The sequence below is a fragment of the Chiloscyllium punctatum genome, chromosome 50 (genome assembly GCF_047496795.1).
Source record: "Chiloscyllium punctatum isolate Juve2018m chromosome 50, sChiPun1.3, whole genome shotgun sequence".
Classification (NCBI taxonomy): Eukaryota; Metazoa; Chordata; class Chondrichthyes; order Orectolobiformes; family Hemiscylliidae; genus Chiloscyllium; species Chiloscyllium punctatum.
The window spans coordinates 39,257,863-39,274,454 of record NC_092788.1 but is presented as its reverse complement, the minus strand read 5'-3'; the positions used below and the strand labels follow the sequence as shown (position 1 = coordinate 39,274,454).

Sequence of the window (16,592 nt, the reverse complement as noted above, 5' to 3'; positions counted from 1 at the left end):
GGTAATGGCCAGATGGTATTCTTGATAGACGAGTAATATATGTAATATTCCGAGGATTAGGTTTAGAATCCCAACATGGCTGATGGTGGCATCGGAATTCAATATAATCGAGAATGAAAAGGCTAATGATGACCATGAAACTATTGTCGATTGTTCGAAAACACCCATCTGATTCATTAATGTCCTTTAGGGAAAGAAACTGTCATCCTCACCTGGTCAGGCCGACAAGTGACTCCAGACCCACAGCAATGTAGTTAACTCTCAACTGCCCTCAGGGTAAACACCCACATCAACTGAGTGAATAAACAAAAAGCTTTATTTTTAAATCGCGGAGGAGCGCTTTTTAAAAATAAAATTGTGTTTTCAAAATTTAAAAAATGATCACCTTGGTCGGATGGCACTATAGACGCCGCAATAATCAGAGTGAACTAAAGGAACATACAAAGAGATCTCAGATATAAAGTCAGAATAATAAGGTGGTAATAGTAGATGATTCAATTTTGCAAACATTGACTGGGACTACCACAGTGTGAAAGGTTTGGTTGGGAAAGAATTTGTTAAACGAGTCCAAGAAAATGTTCTTTATCAATATGTAAATGTTCCTATCAGAAAGCAAGCAACACCTGACCTTTTCTTGGCTGATCAGACAGGGCAAGTGACTGAAGTGATAGGATGGGAACAGTTTGGGTGGGAGGAAATTGTGGGCACCATGGAGAAATATTTGTATAATCGATAACTACGGGTGAGCTACCTGATGACTGGAGAGTGGCTAATGTTGTACCTTTGTTTGTGAAGGGATAGAAGGAGAAGCCTAGGAACTGTAGACCTCGGAGTCTGACTTCAGTGGTGGGTGACCTGTTGGAGGTCATTCAGAAGGATTGGGTTTACATGTATTTGGAGAGTTAAGGAATGATTAGGGACAGTCAACATGGTTACACAAGAGGGTGTCTCACAGACTTGATTGAGCTTTTTAAGGTAGTAACCAAGAAGATCGACAAGGGCAGAGTGTTAGACATTAGTAAAGCCTTTCACAAGGTTCTGCATGGGAGACCAATTTGCAAAGTTTGATCATATGGGATTCAGGAAGAGCTTGCCAACTGGATACAAAACTAGCTTAACGGTAGGAAACAGAGTGTAATAGTGGAGGGTTGCTTTTCAGACTGGAGGCCCGTGAACAGTAGTGTTCTACAGGAATCGGTGCTGGGTCCATTTTTGTTTGCGGGTGACATCAAAACTGTTAAAGTGGACAGTAACAAAGGTTATTTATGATTACAAAGGGATCTTGATCAATTGGGTGAATGGGCTGAAGAGGGGCAGATGGAGTTTAATTTGAATAAATGTAAGATATTAAATTTTGATAAAACAGACATCGCCTTTAGCCTCATTAATTAATTTCACTAATTAAAAGTAAGGCCTTGAGTAGTGACAAAGAACAAACAGACCGAGTGTTTCAGGTCTTGTGTCATATGTAGACAGGGTGGTTCAGAAGGTATTTAGCACACCTACCTTCATTGCTCAGACCTTTAGGTAGAGGAGTTGGGACGTAATATTGAGGCTGTACAGGATGCTGGTGAGGCCTTTTCTGCAATACTGCGTCCAGTTCTGGTTCCCCGTTATAGGAAGGATGTTATTAGAGAAGGTTCAGAAGATATTTCCCAGGATGTTGCCATGAATGGAGGGGTGGTGTTGAAGGAGTGGCTGGATAGGCTGAGATTTCTGTCACTGGAGTATAGGAGGTTGAGGGGTGAACTTATGAGAGGTTTATAAAATCACGGAGAATGTAGATAAAATGAATGCCCGGGGGGTCGCAGGGGGATTGAAGACTCGGGTGCACACATTTTGAAGAGAGATGAGAAAGGTTTTAAATCGATTTTAGGATGTTTTATAGATATTTTATAGATATCCTAATCGATATGAGGATATTTTTGCATTTGTGGAATGAACTGCAAGGGGAAATGGGAGCTGTGAATACAATTACAATCTTTAAAAGACCATGGGCAAAAGTTCATAAATAGGAAATATTTGGAGGCAGGTGCAGTTAGTTTCGTTTGGAATTATAGTCGACATGGATTGGTTAGACCACAGGGTGTGTTTCCATGCTGAATAACTTTAAGACTCTAACTCGCGGTGTCTCTGTAAATTGCTCCATGCTCACAACTCTCTCTATCACTGTCACTTCATCAGCTTCACAACTCTTCCTTATCTCTGTAATTCCTCTCCAGCCTCAGAATCCTCACAATCTATGTATCACAAAACATCTGTCTCTGTAACATCATCCATTCTCACAATCCTCCTTGTATTTATAATCTCCTCGAGCCCCACAAATCTCTGTGCTAAGTGCCTTTCTCTAATTCCAGCCTTGAGGATAGCCCATTTGTAATTCAGATTCATGCACCCTGAGCTCCAGAAATTATTACTAAACCTCTCTGCTCATTTTCCTCATCAAAACATTAACTAATCATGTATCATCTATTCTAATATCAAAAAGGTATGAAATGATCATACAGAGTATGTGTGCTTGATGACCAGTATGGATAAGATGGGGGCACTGTGTTAAACAGTTTTATACCAGAGACTCTGACCCCATTTTATTCCGTGTTTCTCTGTGATCCTCTTTTCGAAGCAGATAGGAGTGGGAAGCAGTGGAGTATGTAAATGATCCATGGTCTTCATAGTGAGAAGATTCCACCACCATGGGCTGTTTACCCACCAGCTCCACAATGTCCGATAGCCTATCCAAGCTATTGCGGATCCTGGCACCAGGGAGGTAACATACCATCCTGGATTCATGTCTGTGGCCATAGAAGTGCCTGTCTGTGCACCGACTATTGAATCCCCTGTCACTTTAGCCCTGCCACTCTCTTTCCTCCCGCTCTGTACAGCAGACCTTTCTGTGGTGTCATGAACCTGACTGTTGCTGATTTCCCGAGAGGCTACCCCACCCGTAACCTCCCAACAGAATCCCAAGTGGTATATCTGTACCTGTTTGAGAAGGGGAAAACCACTGGGGACTCCTGCACTCCCTTCCTGTCTATTTTCTTGATCTGATGGTCACCCATTCCCTTTCTGCCTGTGTAACCCTCACCTGCAGTGTGACTAACTCACTAAACGTGCTGTCCATAACATTCTCAGTATTGCAGATGCTCCACAGTGAGTCCACTCTCAGCTCCAGCTCTGAAAAGCAGTTTCCCAGTAGCTGCAGGTGGGTCCACTTCCTGCATACATAGCCGTCAGAGATAGTGGAAGCTTCCCTTATTTCCCACATTGTGCAAAAGGAGCACACCACGGGTCTGAGGGCTCCTATCTCAATGTCTCTCTTTATTCATTTAGTTACACCCATTAAGAGAATTTAATGGAACTAGCAACCTTCCTTCACACAAACATTTCTATTAAAATCAAAAGCACCAATCTTTACTTCACCTGTTATGTTATACTTTAAAAACTGTTAAGAAATACTCCGCAAGTATCACTTAAAAATTGGCTGTTCCCATTGGGATCATATGAGTTTCTGAATGGCCTGAACTAAAACGGAGTTTCAGCTTCACCTTCTCCCTGTCTCCCCTCACTGTTTACATCCAACTCTAAAACACTCTCATTGAGCCAAGCAGCCCTCACAGTGCAGCCCTGTCATTTTCATTGTCTGCTCACACCTACACTGCCCTCAGCCTCTTGTACTGTTCCAATGCATCTCAATGGGAGCTCAGGGACAGCTCCTCATCTTTCAATTCAGCCCTTTGTAACCCCAGAGTCAACATGGACCTCAGCAGTTTCTGAATGAACAGACAGTTGTCAGAAGCTGGAACATTCCACCTGGAAAGGTGCTAGAATTTGAGTCCAAAAGGAGTTTTAATGAGAAGTTTGCAGGTAATTGAAAATAAAGAGTTGAAAGGTTAACATCATGAAGTGGGTGATTGGATCGAAATCTGACAGTTCTTACAAAGAGACGAGGTGTAGTTTGGATAAATACGTGCTCCCTCTCAGGCCAATATCTCCTTCCTCAGCTGCAGGGCCCAGAAGGCAGCACATACCCAAAGGGTGATCCAACCACGAATTTGTACATCTTTCTGCTTAACAAAAATATTAGAAATATTTTCCCGCAAACAGAACAAACCTTTCTCCTTCCACAGTTAAATGCCAATGATGTTCAGATCCTGATGACTCCATTGACTGCAAAAATTTGCTTTGAGATCCCAGCCTCAATTATTCTGATTGAATATCCTATGAAATGAGTTCACAAAACAAAACTCACAGTCAGTGCAAGGAAGAATAGTAAAGACATACTTTTCTCTTGGTATGTGCTTGATGTGTAAATGCCTCTCTTCAAATCGCACCCCACATCCTAGGAAGAGGACATGCACATGTGCCTCACCTGTACCTTGCCCCGAATAAAGATGGCGACCATATCCCAGGACCTGTCACCGTGTGAGGGCCGCAGCCGTTTTCCCATCTGCTGCAAACACGGGACCCAGAGTTTCTAATTCAGACTAACGAACCGCACAGAGTGTAATTAAAATTTCCCAGTCTAAAGTGACTCATTATCTCCCTGTCTCTGAGGCCACTCTCCCCTTCCCTGTTTGCGACTCCCACATTCACCAACGGCCGAGTCACGTGGCACTGCATCGGCTGAGTTACTGGTGACGTGTCATCCCACTGGCCACGCCCCTCATTCACTCCCATTGTTTGGATGACCAGCTGGTTCCACTTGGTCCACCAGTCCCACCACCTTTTCCTATTGGTCTGAAGCTGCCATCAATCAGCTGGACCCCATTGTGAGGTCAGTGGTGGGATTCTCCCCCTGTCTGAATTAAACCCGGAAGGTGTATGGATGGTGTCAATCAGGAACAACAAGCAGAAGGTGCTGGGAAATCTCAGCAGGTCTGGCAGCATCTGGGAACAGAAATCTGTCCAGTGGCCCTTCCTCAGAACCCATGGGAGCTGGGAAAATTAGAATCCTGACAGTGTGGAAATAGGCCATTCGGCCCAAAAAGTCCACAGCATTCCACCGAAGAGTATCCCAACCAGACCCATACCCATTCCCATTCCCCTATCCTATTACTCTACATTTCTCCTGACTAATTCACCTAACCTACACATCCCTGGACATTATGGGAAATTTATCTTGGCCAATTCAACTAACCTGCAGAACTTTGTATTGCAGGAGATAGGGGTTAAAGAGTAAATAATAGGGAGGGACAGAACCCAAAGAGAAACCAGAACATTTGGAAAGACAAAGGAGTGGATTACGATCTGGCTGGGGGGGGGTGCATTTCTGTTAATGGAGGGAACAGGAACCTGTGTCTGGCAGCATCTCAGTGGAGGTGGCGGAAATGGCGACTAATGATCTATGTTCTGCTGCAAAAACAGACCCTGAGCTTCCAGCTGCCTGCCACTTTAACACACGAGCCTGTGCCGTGGCCAACATCTGTGTCTCATGCTTACTGCAGTGTTCCAGTAACGCCTGAACATACCAAATTGCCCAGTTTTTCAAGGACTGCAATTTCCCCTCCCATGTGGTCAATACCATTGAATGTGTCTCCTTCACTTCCCGCACCTCTGTCTTTGAAATCCACACCTCTAACTGCAAGGATAGAACCCTCCCCAAGTCCTTACCATCCACCCAGATACAACACCTCATCCTCTGCCATTTCCACCACCTACAATCAAACCCCACCACCAGATTCTTAAGGGGTTTGAGAGGATAAATAGTGAGAGGATGTTTCCCATCATGGGGGAGTCCGAAACCAGATTCTGTGTCAGTCACGGAATCAAGGCTTCCGTTTCAGATTCATCAAGTTTAAGGGGACACCAACACGGGTAAGGGGTTTCAGTAGCAATGGAGCTGGGGTGAGGAGGAGACAAACAACGTTTGAGATTGGAATTCCTGGAGTTTGTGATTGTGTATATATCTGATCAGAAGGTCAGCTTGGGGTCAGATATGACAGCAATATTGTGAAAAGTGCAGTTCTGCCTTAGACAGTTCCCAGTGGGAGGGAGGGGCTCAGCAGTAAGGTAATGGGTTTAGCCGTGACAATGTTTCATTGGAGGAAACTGCAGCTAATCGAGTAGTGGGAGTGTGGTAAGCAGTTTGATAACTGAGTAACAGTGGAGTAATGGAGAGGGATGATGGGGAGGAAGAGTTGGGCATCGTCAGTGTACATGTGAAACCCAACATGGTGCTTTTGCACAATGTCACCTCCTGGCATTGTACGTGAGATACAGGAGGGACCAAGGACACCAAATGCAAGAAATTCAGAAAGGAGTTGGAGAATGGAGATGGAGCAGGATTTTGGAAGAGAAGGACATAAACAGAAAAGACAGAACAAGGAACAATATCTGTGAATTGGTGAGGGGGACTGAAGAGGAGGAGGAGGAAAGAGAGTTGGAAAGTCTGTAGTTTAGTGAGATTCGGGTAAAGGGTCAAGGTGAGCTCTGATAAGGCTTGACATGAGATTGGAGAAAGATGTCAGTTTAGGACAAAAACCGGGAACACCACGTGAGGCAGTTTGGCTCGGCGGGCGAGTGGGAGGGAGGGAAGCAAGCAGCAGATCGGATTATCTCAGTCTTAGTGACAGAGAAACTCCATGTGCTCCAAACTCTTGTTGTTGGAGAGAAGGATGGAGGAGACAGGATGATGGACAGTGTTTCACAAAGAAACAAAACCTGGGTAAGTGATATTTAAAATGAATGAACAAACCTGATGTATTTAACTTTTATCCAGAATATTAAAACAAATGACTGAAGTCCTGGTTCGAATCCCATCTTGGCAGATGGTGGAGTCTGAATTCAAGAAAAAAAAACTGGAATTAGGAATCTCCTGATCTCCATGAAACCATTGTCAATGGCGAAAAAAATCCTGCCAACTTGACAGTGGCCCAGCTCACTGAAATAATCACTGTAAAGTCTCAACACAGGAATGAAACTGGATAGACCACTTGGTATCTAACAAGGCACCAGAAATTACAACCACAGAATCAGCCCTCTCAATGCTGCAATGTCCTCCTCACTAACATCTGGAGTTTGGTGCCAAAATGTGCCGAGCTGTCTCACAGACCAATCAAGGAACAGCCTGACATAATCATACTCACAAAATCAACCCTTACAGACAATGACCAGACACCATCATCACCATCCCTAGATAGAGAGTGTGGTGCAGGAAAAGCACAACAGGTCAGGCAGCGTCCGAGGAGAAGGAGAATCGACGTTTCGAGCCTAAGCCCTTCATCACCTGACCTGCTGTGCTTTTCCAGCACCACACTCTCGACTCTGATCTCCAGCATCTGCAGTCTTCACTTTCTCCTAAAATCTCTGGATATGTCCTGTCCCACCGGCAGGACAGACCAGGCAGAGGTGATGGTACAGTGGTGTACAGACAGGGAGGATTTGCCCTGGGAGTACTCAGCATTGACTCCGGACACCAGGAAGTCTCACAGCTCCTGCTGATAACCACGTACTGTCCTCTCTCGGCTGATGAATTAGTTCTCCTTCATGTTGAACAATATTTGGAGGAAGCACTGAGGAAGTAAAATGGCGTCAAACATACTCTGGGTACAGGATTTCGATATCCACAATCGAGACGAGCTCTGCAACAGAATTACTGACTGAGCTGGTCAGGTCCTAAAGGATATAGCTGCTCAACTGAGTGCAGCGGGTGGTGAGGGAACCAACAAGAGGGAAAAACATACTTGATCTCATTGTTATGAATTGACTAGCTGCAGATATATCTGTCCATGACAGTATCAGTAAGAGCGACCATCACACATTCCTTTTGGAGACAAAGTCTTGCCTTAAAGTTGAGAGAAACCTCCATCATGTTGAGTGACACTATCACCGTTCTAAATGGGACAGACTTTGAAGAGATGTAGGATCTCAAACTGGGTATCTCTGAGGCACTGTGGGACATCAACAGCAGCAGAACTGTACTCCAGCACAATCTGTATTATCATGGGTTTGTAAATCCCACTCTCAACCATCACAAATGTACAGTAAAGGAGGGCATGCCAAGAGCAGCACTTAAAAATGAAGTGCCAACCTGGTGAATCTACCAAACAGGACCACCTGCACATCAAACAGCATCAGCAGCAAGCAACAGAGCTTCGTGATCCTACATCCAATGGAACAGATCGGAGCTCTGCAGTTCTGCCAACCCAGCTGTGAACGGTGATGGACAATTAAACAACTCACTGGAGGAAGCATCACAGATATCCACACCCTTACTTGTGGAGGGGCCTCACACACCATGCACCAGATAAGATGACAGTATTTGCAGCAATTTGCAGCCAGACGTGTCAAGTGGATGATCCATCTCAGCCTTCTCCAGTGGTTTCTAACATCACAGATATGAGTTTTAAAGCAGTTCAATTCAGTTTGAATAACATCAAGAAATGGTTAAGTAGTGCAAAGACTATGGGCCCTGCCAATATTCTGGCAATAATACTGATATCTTGTGCTCCAGAACTTGCCACCCACCAAGCCAAGTACCCCTAGGCACTGGCATCTACCGACAATGTGGAACAGGCATGTTCAACACAAAGACAAAGGGCAATCCAACCCAGACAATTTCTTTCTGTCAGTCCACACTCGATCAGCAGTAAAGTGATGGAAGTCGTCATCAACAGGGCTATCAACCAGCAGCTGAGTGACACTCATTTTAGGTTCCACCAGGGCCACTCAGCTCCCAATTGTGATACTGCCCTGATTCACAACCTGACAACCAGCTGAATCCCAGAGGTGAGGAGAGTGTGATAGCTCAGTCCCAGTCCAAGACCACTATTTCTAGCTGATTCCACCCTCATCTCAGCTCATATACTCTCATCCATCTAGTGTTATCTCCAGACTTCATTATCCAAACACACTCCTGGCCAGCTTCCCACATTCAACCTCCCTGAAATCTCAAGAAAACCTAAGTCTCTGCTGCCCAAGTACTCCCTTGTACCAAACATTGTTGATCAATAAAAAGGCTCCTATTCATAAGCAACAACATAGAGCCATAGAGATGTACAGCATGGAAACAGACCCTTCGTTCCAACCCATCCATGCCAACCAGATATCCCAATCTCGTCTCACCTGCCAGCACCCGGCCCACATACTCCAATTTAAAATTCTCAGCCTTGATTTAATTCCTAGCTCACTGCATCACACACCCTTTGAGACCTCGACAACCCATTCTGTTCAAGACTCCCAATGATTTGTTAAATCATTATTTCACCTGTGTGGCTGTTTCTACAGTTGCTAAAGCAACAAGGTCTGAAATTCGCAGTCAAAACCTCACAGATCTGCTTTCCTCCTTTCAGACTTTCCTCAAAACCTGCTCATTTGGCAATGCTTTTGTTCACCTGACCAAATATCATCCTTCTCTGGCCTCATGTCTAAAGTTCCCAATAATATTTTTGTGAAATTGGAAGCATGTTCTTGATTTGGACATTATCTTCAAATCATCACTGTTGCTGAATGAGTAATCTGTAATGTCTCTTACCCAACCACATTGTGGGAGTACCTTCACCACACAAACTGCAGCTGTACAAGAAAGTCAAACATCACCCTCTCCACAGGCAACAGGGCTTTGACATTAATCACTGGTTTCTCTGGAAGGAGAAACACAGTTGATGTTTCAGGGAGTGCAAAATGGATTACAGGGAATGAAAATGGTGCAGAATTTGATAGTCAGAAATGAAAGGAACATACACTTGCTTATTGGAAAAAAGAATTCTTGACTGTCAAAGATTTTCTAGAAAAAAATAATCTGATAATAGAGCAGGGGCTGGGCAGCAGTGAAAAATTAATTTACAAGAATCTCTGTTAAAGTAATAGTAAAATACTAATTAGACCAAAAATACACCTCCTGTTCAAGACTGAGGAAGCTAGATTTTGACAAAGTGGCCATGAGGGAGCCCAGAGGTGAATCAGAGCAATATTAGCTGTTGTGATCCCACAGTCATAGAGATGTAAAGCACCGACACAGACCCTTTGGTCTAACTCATCCATGCCAACCAAATATCCAAACCTAATCTACTCCCATGTGCAACTACTTGGCCCATATCCCTGTAAACGCTTCCTAATCATATCTTTTATCTATTTAGAGGCCTTTAACATGTTTTAATTGTATCAGCCTCCACCACTTCCTCTGTCAGCTCATTCCACCCACTGCATTAAAGAGTTGGTCTTTAGGCCCCTTTGAAATTTTTCCCCGTTTACCCTAAAGCAATGCCCTCTACTTCTGGACACCACTACCCCAGGAAAAACACCTTGTTCATTTACCCTATCCATGCCCCTCATGATTGTATAAACCTCCATAACATCACCACTCAGCCCATGGTAGTCCAGGAAAAACAGCCCCAGTCTTTTATGCCTCACCCTGTAGCTCAAATCCTCCAAACCTCGCAACATCCTTGTAAATCCTTTCGAAACCTTTCAACTTTAACAGCACCCTTCTGATAGGAGGCAGGCCAGAATTGCACACAATATTCCAAAAGTGGCCTAACCAATGTCCTGTACAGCAACATGACCTCCCACATCGTATATTCGATGTTGTAACTAATAAAGGAAAATATACTGAATACCTCCTTCACTATCCTATCTACCTGCAACTTGACTGGCAAGGAACTATTGTTAGAAATGGGGAAAAGTGTTGTTTTGCAGATATAGAAAAAGCATACAGAAAAAGGGGTTCAGCAAGAGAACTATTAACTCTATAAGTATTTAGGGAAGAGAATCTATAATTATGGTTAATTAAATACTAATTTTAGTGTGTAATTATTATAGGTTTCAAATAAGTTCAATGTTTAAAATAAAGTTCAAATAAGTTTTGTTTAAAACTTGTGTTTTCAGCAAAACGCTGAGATAACCAAAATGCTTGAGCTATACAAGTCAATGAAATATGCAGGGATGGAATGTACCAGCAGAGTTGATACAAAATGTTGAACCAGATCATGATATACCTATGGATAATGGTCAATGGACAAGTGAGAAGGAACATCAAGATATATGTTTAGCCTTGTGTCAACACTTACAGAGGGGAAAGTGGCCAACTTGGAGAGAATGGGGCAATAAGGGTGGAGCATAGTTGGGCATTAATAGAAATCAATAAGAAAGATTGGGTCGTATAAGAGCCAGTCATAGTCGGGAAAGATGACCTCACACAACTCAAAGGTACAACTGGTGTAGTAATTTGAATTTTTCCTCACTTCAATTTTTCTGTACAATTGGAGTCCGATTCTTGCAAGATCGTAGAATAAATTGTCTCGTTTCCAGTTTTGGTGATCTCATCTAAACTTTATTGATTTTGTTTTTAACACTATGAACCTGCAGTCCAAGGTCTCTTTGTTCCGCAAGACTCTCCAGGGCCTTGCCATTCAGTGTATATGTCCTGCCCTGATTTGCTTTTCCAAAATGCAGCACCTCACATTTATCTAAATTAAACCCCATCTGATCAATATCCCATTGCACTCTGAGGTAACCTTCTTCCCTGTCGACAATACCTCCAATTTTGTATGACCTGCAAACTTATTTACTATACCTCCTATGTTGACATCCAAATTATTTAAATGAATGACGAAACAAATCCAAAAATAAACACCTATCTCTCTAGATTTGAATATGCTCTGTGTAAATCCTGCCCTATGACTTTTAACAGAGAAACGCTGCACCTTGCCCCCTACAAAGATGGCGGCTCCGCACGTGTCCAGTGAATCGTTGCCCCGAATAAAGATGGCGGCGCTCACTCAGCCCTGGAGCCGCGCTGAGGCAATTCCCCATTTACTGCAAACGCGGGACTGGGACGTTCAAATTTGTGTTTTCCGACGTGCACAATTTGTTTATAAAACCTCTACTCTCACAGGAACACAGTTTTTCTCCCGTTTCCCTGTTTATTTCTTTACTTAACGTATCCTTTCGCTCCATAACTTCCCGAGCAAGGGTGATCACGTGGTTTAGTCTAGTCCCGCCCATCATTCACTATGATTGGTTGGAGTACCAACCGCCCCGCAAGGTCCTCCAGTTCCGCCCACCGTCCTTTCATTGGTCCGGTGCTGACATCAATCACCCGGGGTCCCTTTGTTGGCTCGATCATGCGCAGTGCATCCTGCTTTAGCTGATATGTTGGGTAATGTGATGGGAGAGTTTACTGAAGGGAAGAATTGGAGAAAGTTAGGACTGCAGATGCTGGAGATCAGAGCTGAAAAATGTGTTGCTGGAAAAGCGCAGCAGGTCAGGCAGCATCCAAGGAACAGGAGAATCGACGTTTCGGGCATTTCCCCTCCCCCCACCACCTTATCTCAGTCCCAACCATTTCCCCTCCACCCACCTTATCTCAGTCCCAACCCTCAGACTCAGCACCGCCTTCTTGACCTGCAATCTTCTTGCCAACCTCTCTGCGCCCACCCCCTCTCCGGCCTATCACACTCACCTTGACCTCCTTCCACCTATCGCACTCGCAATGCCCCTCCCCCAAGTTCCTCCTCCCTACCCTTTATCTTAGCCTGCTTGGCACACCAGCCTCATTCCTGAAGAAGGGCTTATGCCCAAACCGTCGATTCTCCTGCTCGTTGGATGCTGCTTGACCTGCTGCGCTTTTCCAGCAACACACTTTTCTGCTCTGAAGTGAAGAATTCCCTTTGTGTGAGCTCTGCAGTAGATTTCCTGTATTCATGGAGGGAATTCCCTTCCTACTCATGACTGTATCGCTGTGATTGATGAATCAATGCCAGCTGAATGAGTACATAAACACCCCATTTTCACAACATCTGAGACCTTTAGCACATTGTATCATGCTCTTCTTTGGAGACAAAAAAGCATGAAATGGAGGCTCAAGGAATCGGACCATGAGTACGGCATTCATCCCCTTCAGCTTGTTTCCCCCTTTCTGTCAGATCATGGCTGGGCCAACCCAGGCCTCAACACCTCTTTTATGCTTGATTCGTATAGCCCTCAACTGCTCAATATTTCAAAAATCTATCTGCCCTCTTAAAATAATTTGAGATAGAATCTGACCTTAGTGGTGGGAAAGATGCTGGAGTCTATTATAAAGGATGAAATTACGGCACATCTGGATAGTAGTAAGAGGATAGTACGGAGTCAGCATGGATTTATGAAGGGGAAATCATGTTTGACGAATCTTCTTGAATTTTTTGAGGATGTAACTCTGAAGCTGGACGAGGGAGACCCAGTAGATGTAGAGTACCACGACTTCAGAAAGCTTTTGATAAAGTCCCAGATCGGAGGTTAGTGAGCAAAATTAGGGCGCATGGTATTGGGGGCAAAGTACTAGATTGGATATAAAATTGGTTGGCTGATAAGAAACAAAGGGTAGTGATAAACGGCTCCATTTCGGAATGGCAGGCAGTGACCAGTGGGGTACCGTAGGGATCCGTCCTGGGACCGCAGCTTTTTACAATATTTGTTAATGATATAGAAGATTGTATCAGCAATAATATTAGCAAATTTGCTGATGATACAAAACTGGATGGCAGGGTGAAATGTGATGAGGATGTTAGGAGATTACAGGGTGACCAGGACAAGTTAGGTGAGTGGGCAGATGCATGGCAGATGCAGTTTAATGTGGATAAATGTATGGTTATCCACTTTGGTGGCAAGAACAGGAAGGCAGATTACTACCTAAATGGAATCAATTTAGGTAAAGGGGCAGTACAGTGAGATCTGGGTGTTCTTGTACACCAGTCAATGAAAGCAAGCATGCAGGTACAGCAGGTAGTGAAGAACCTAATAGCATGCCGGCCTTCATAACAATGGGAATTGAGTATAGAAGCAAAGAGGTGCTTCTGCAGCTGTCCAGGGCCCTGGTGAGACCACACCTGCAGTACTGTGTGCAGTTCTGGTCTCCAAATTTGAGGAAAGACATTCTGGCTATTGAGGGAGTGCAACGTAGATTCACAAGCTCAATTCCTGGAATGGTGGGATTACCTTACACTGAAAGACTGAATCGACTGGACTTGTATACCCTTGAGTTTAGAAGACTGAGAGGGGATCTGATTGAGACATATAAGTTTATGAAAAGATTGGACACTCTGGCAGCAGGAAACATGTTTCCGCTGATGGGTGAGTGCCGAACCAGAGGACACAGCTTAAAAATACGGGGTAGACCATTTAGGACAGAGATTGGGTGAAGAAGTTTCTCCTCGAGAGTGGTGGCTGTGTGGAATGCTCTGCCCCAGAGGGCAGTGGAGGCCCAGTCTCTGGATTCATTTAAGAAAGAGTTGGATAGAGTTCTCAAAGATAGTGGAATCAAGGGTCATGGAGATAAGGCAGGAAGAGGATACTGATTAGGAATGATCAGCTATGATTATATTGAATGGCGGTGCAGGCTTAAAGGGCAGAATGGCCTACTCCTGCACCTATTGTCTTATTGTCTATTGTCTATAGTCTAGAATCACAGATTCCCTACTCTGTGGAAACAGGCCCTTCAGCCTAACAAGCCACACTGACCCTCCAAAGAGTAAACCAAAACCCATTCGCCTACCACATTTAGCTTTCACAATTCCTTGGGTTGGAAAATTCTTGCAATTCACTGAGAGAAAAAAAATCTTTACATTTTGTTTTAAAATTAATGTTCCCTTCTGTAATGTCCCCTGATTTGAGACTTCACTGGTGCTAGAAGATCTCGTCAATATCTACCCGTCAGGCTCCTCAGAATCTTGTTTACACAAGATCACCCCTTATTTGTTGAGATTCTATTGAATAATGACCTAACCTGTGTAGCTATTCTTGATAGGTCAACCTTTTCATCCTTGAAGCAGCTAAGTGAATCTTTATTGAATGGTCTCCAATGCTGGTTTATCCTTTATTAAATATGGGAGCTAACATTGTATACAGTACTCCAAGTGAGGTCTCAGCAACAGCCAGTGTGGTTAACCAATCCTCAGTCCATACTAATACATTACCCCGATACGGTGAGCTCCTATATTGTGTAGTTAACTTTTATGTAGCACCTTAACATTTACATTTTTTAATCCAAATGCAGAACATCATTGGCTTGCCCTTTATCAGCCCTGTTTGTTATCTCCTCAATGGACTGTTGCAAATTTGTCAAATACCGTTTCTCTTTCACAAAACCCAGTCTTACCATGTTTCAGGATAAGCTTTTCAAAATGTCCTGCTATTTCTGACTATTATATTCAACTCTGTCGTATTACCAAAACAGATATTGAACTAACTAACTGGGTGGCGCGGTGGCACAGTGGTTAGCACTGCTGCCTCACAGCACCAGAGACCCAGCTTCAATTCCCGCCTCAGGCTACTCTCTGTGCAGAATTTGCACATTCTCCCCGTGACTGCGTGGGTTTCCTCCGGGTGCTCCGGTTTCCTCCCACAGTCCAAAAATATGCAGGTTAGGTGAATTGGCCATGCTAAATTGCCCGTAGTGTTAGGTGAAGGGGTGAATGTAGGGAAATGAGTCTGGAGGGTTGTGCTTTGGCGGGTCGGTAGGGACTTATTGGGCCGAAGGGCCTGTTTCCATGCTGTAAATAATCCAATCTAGTCTATAGTTTCCTGATTTCTGTCTCCCTTTCCTTCTTGAACAGGCTCATCAATCCACTGGATGTTCCCTTTATCCCTTGATTTTGGAATATTCCAATCAATGCCTTAAATGTCTCTGCAGCCAGTTGCCTTAAAAATGTTTGATCCAGGCCATCAGGTCCTGTCTGCCTTTAGTCCTATTAGTTGGTCAATACTTTGTCCCTTGTTACAAAGATTGTTATAACATTTTACTTCCCATGAGTAACTTGCTTATTTGCTACCTTTAGGATGATAACGGTATCCCCCTTCATGAAGATCAATGTAAAATATCGGTTTAAATTATCTGCTTTTTCCCTGCACCCATTATCAATTCCAGAGTCAGAACCTCCAAGGGTTCGATGCTGACTTTAGATACTACATTTTTCATATACCTGGATATCTCTTGCCGTTTGTTTTTGTTTCTTGTCAATTTAATTACATGGTCAGTTTTCTTCCTTTTTACTCATCCGCTGCTATGTCATTTTTACCTTGTGGGTACTGCCCTTAACTGCCTTTATTACCCACGGGTGGTTCACCTTTCTCTTCGAGTTCTCCATTTTGCCCTAAATTAACTTTTGCTCAGCGTTATGTTTAAAAAACCCATCATATTACAGTGTCCGAGCATGTGATTTGTTTAAAATATTGGAATCTTCAATGTTCTGATTGGGTTTTACTATTTCAAAGTAGAGCTGAGATCATCTGGAAAGGAGGTGGCAGCTGTTAATTTCCAAAATTAATTTGAATACTTGCAAAAAGAAATTATTTGCAACACTGAGAGCAGGGGGCTAGCCAAGTAGCTATTTTAAAAAGGCGGCACAGTTGTGATGGGTTCAATAGGGGCGTCTGATTTCAAAAGCAAAATGTGATCCAAGTGGTTTCCTCCCACAAGCCAAAGAAGTGCAGGTTTGGTGATTTGGTCATGCTAATTTGCCCATAGTGTCCAGCGATGCACAGCTTCCGTGCTTTAATCAGGGGTAAATGTTGAGGAATAGGTTTGATTGAAATACTCTTCGGAGGGTTGGTGTGGATTTGTTGGGCAGAAGGGCCTGTTTCCACAACGTAGGGATTCAATGCTCTGAGTAATTTTG

The 16,592-nt window shown here is 43.8% G+C and overlaps 1 long non-coding RNA gene across 3 annotated transcripts; it reads right to left on the bottom strand.

Moving 5' to 3' along the window:
- Nucleotides 1–212: 212 nt before the first annotated feature.
- LOC140470151 (uncharacterized) lies at nt 213–6,769 on the bottom strand. Of its 3 annotated transcripts, none has more exons than XR_011956445.1 (3): nt 6,695–6,769; nt 386–428; nt 213–293 (listed from the first exon to the last, which is right to left on the bottom strand). It is a non-coding gene; the product is annotated as an uncharacterized lncRNA (long non-coding RNA). The 3 variants fall into 3 exon arrangements; XR_011956446.1 differs by lacking the exon at nt 6,695–6,769 and adding an exon at nt 4,112–4,194; XR_011956444.1 differs by lacking the exon at nt 6,695–6,769 and adding an exon at nt 3,938–4,105.
- Between the last annotated feature and the right edge of the window lie 9,823 nt (nt 6,770–16,592).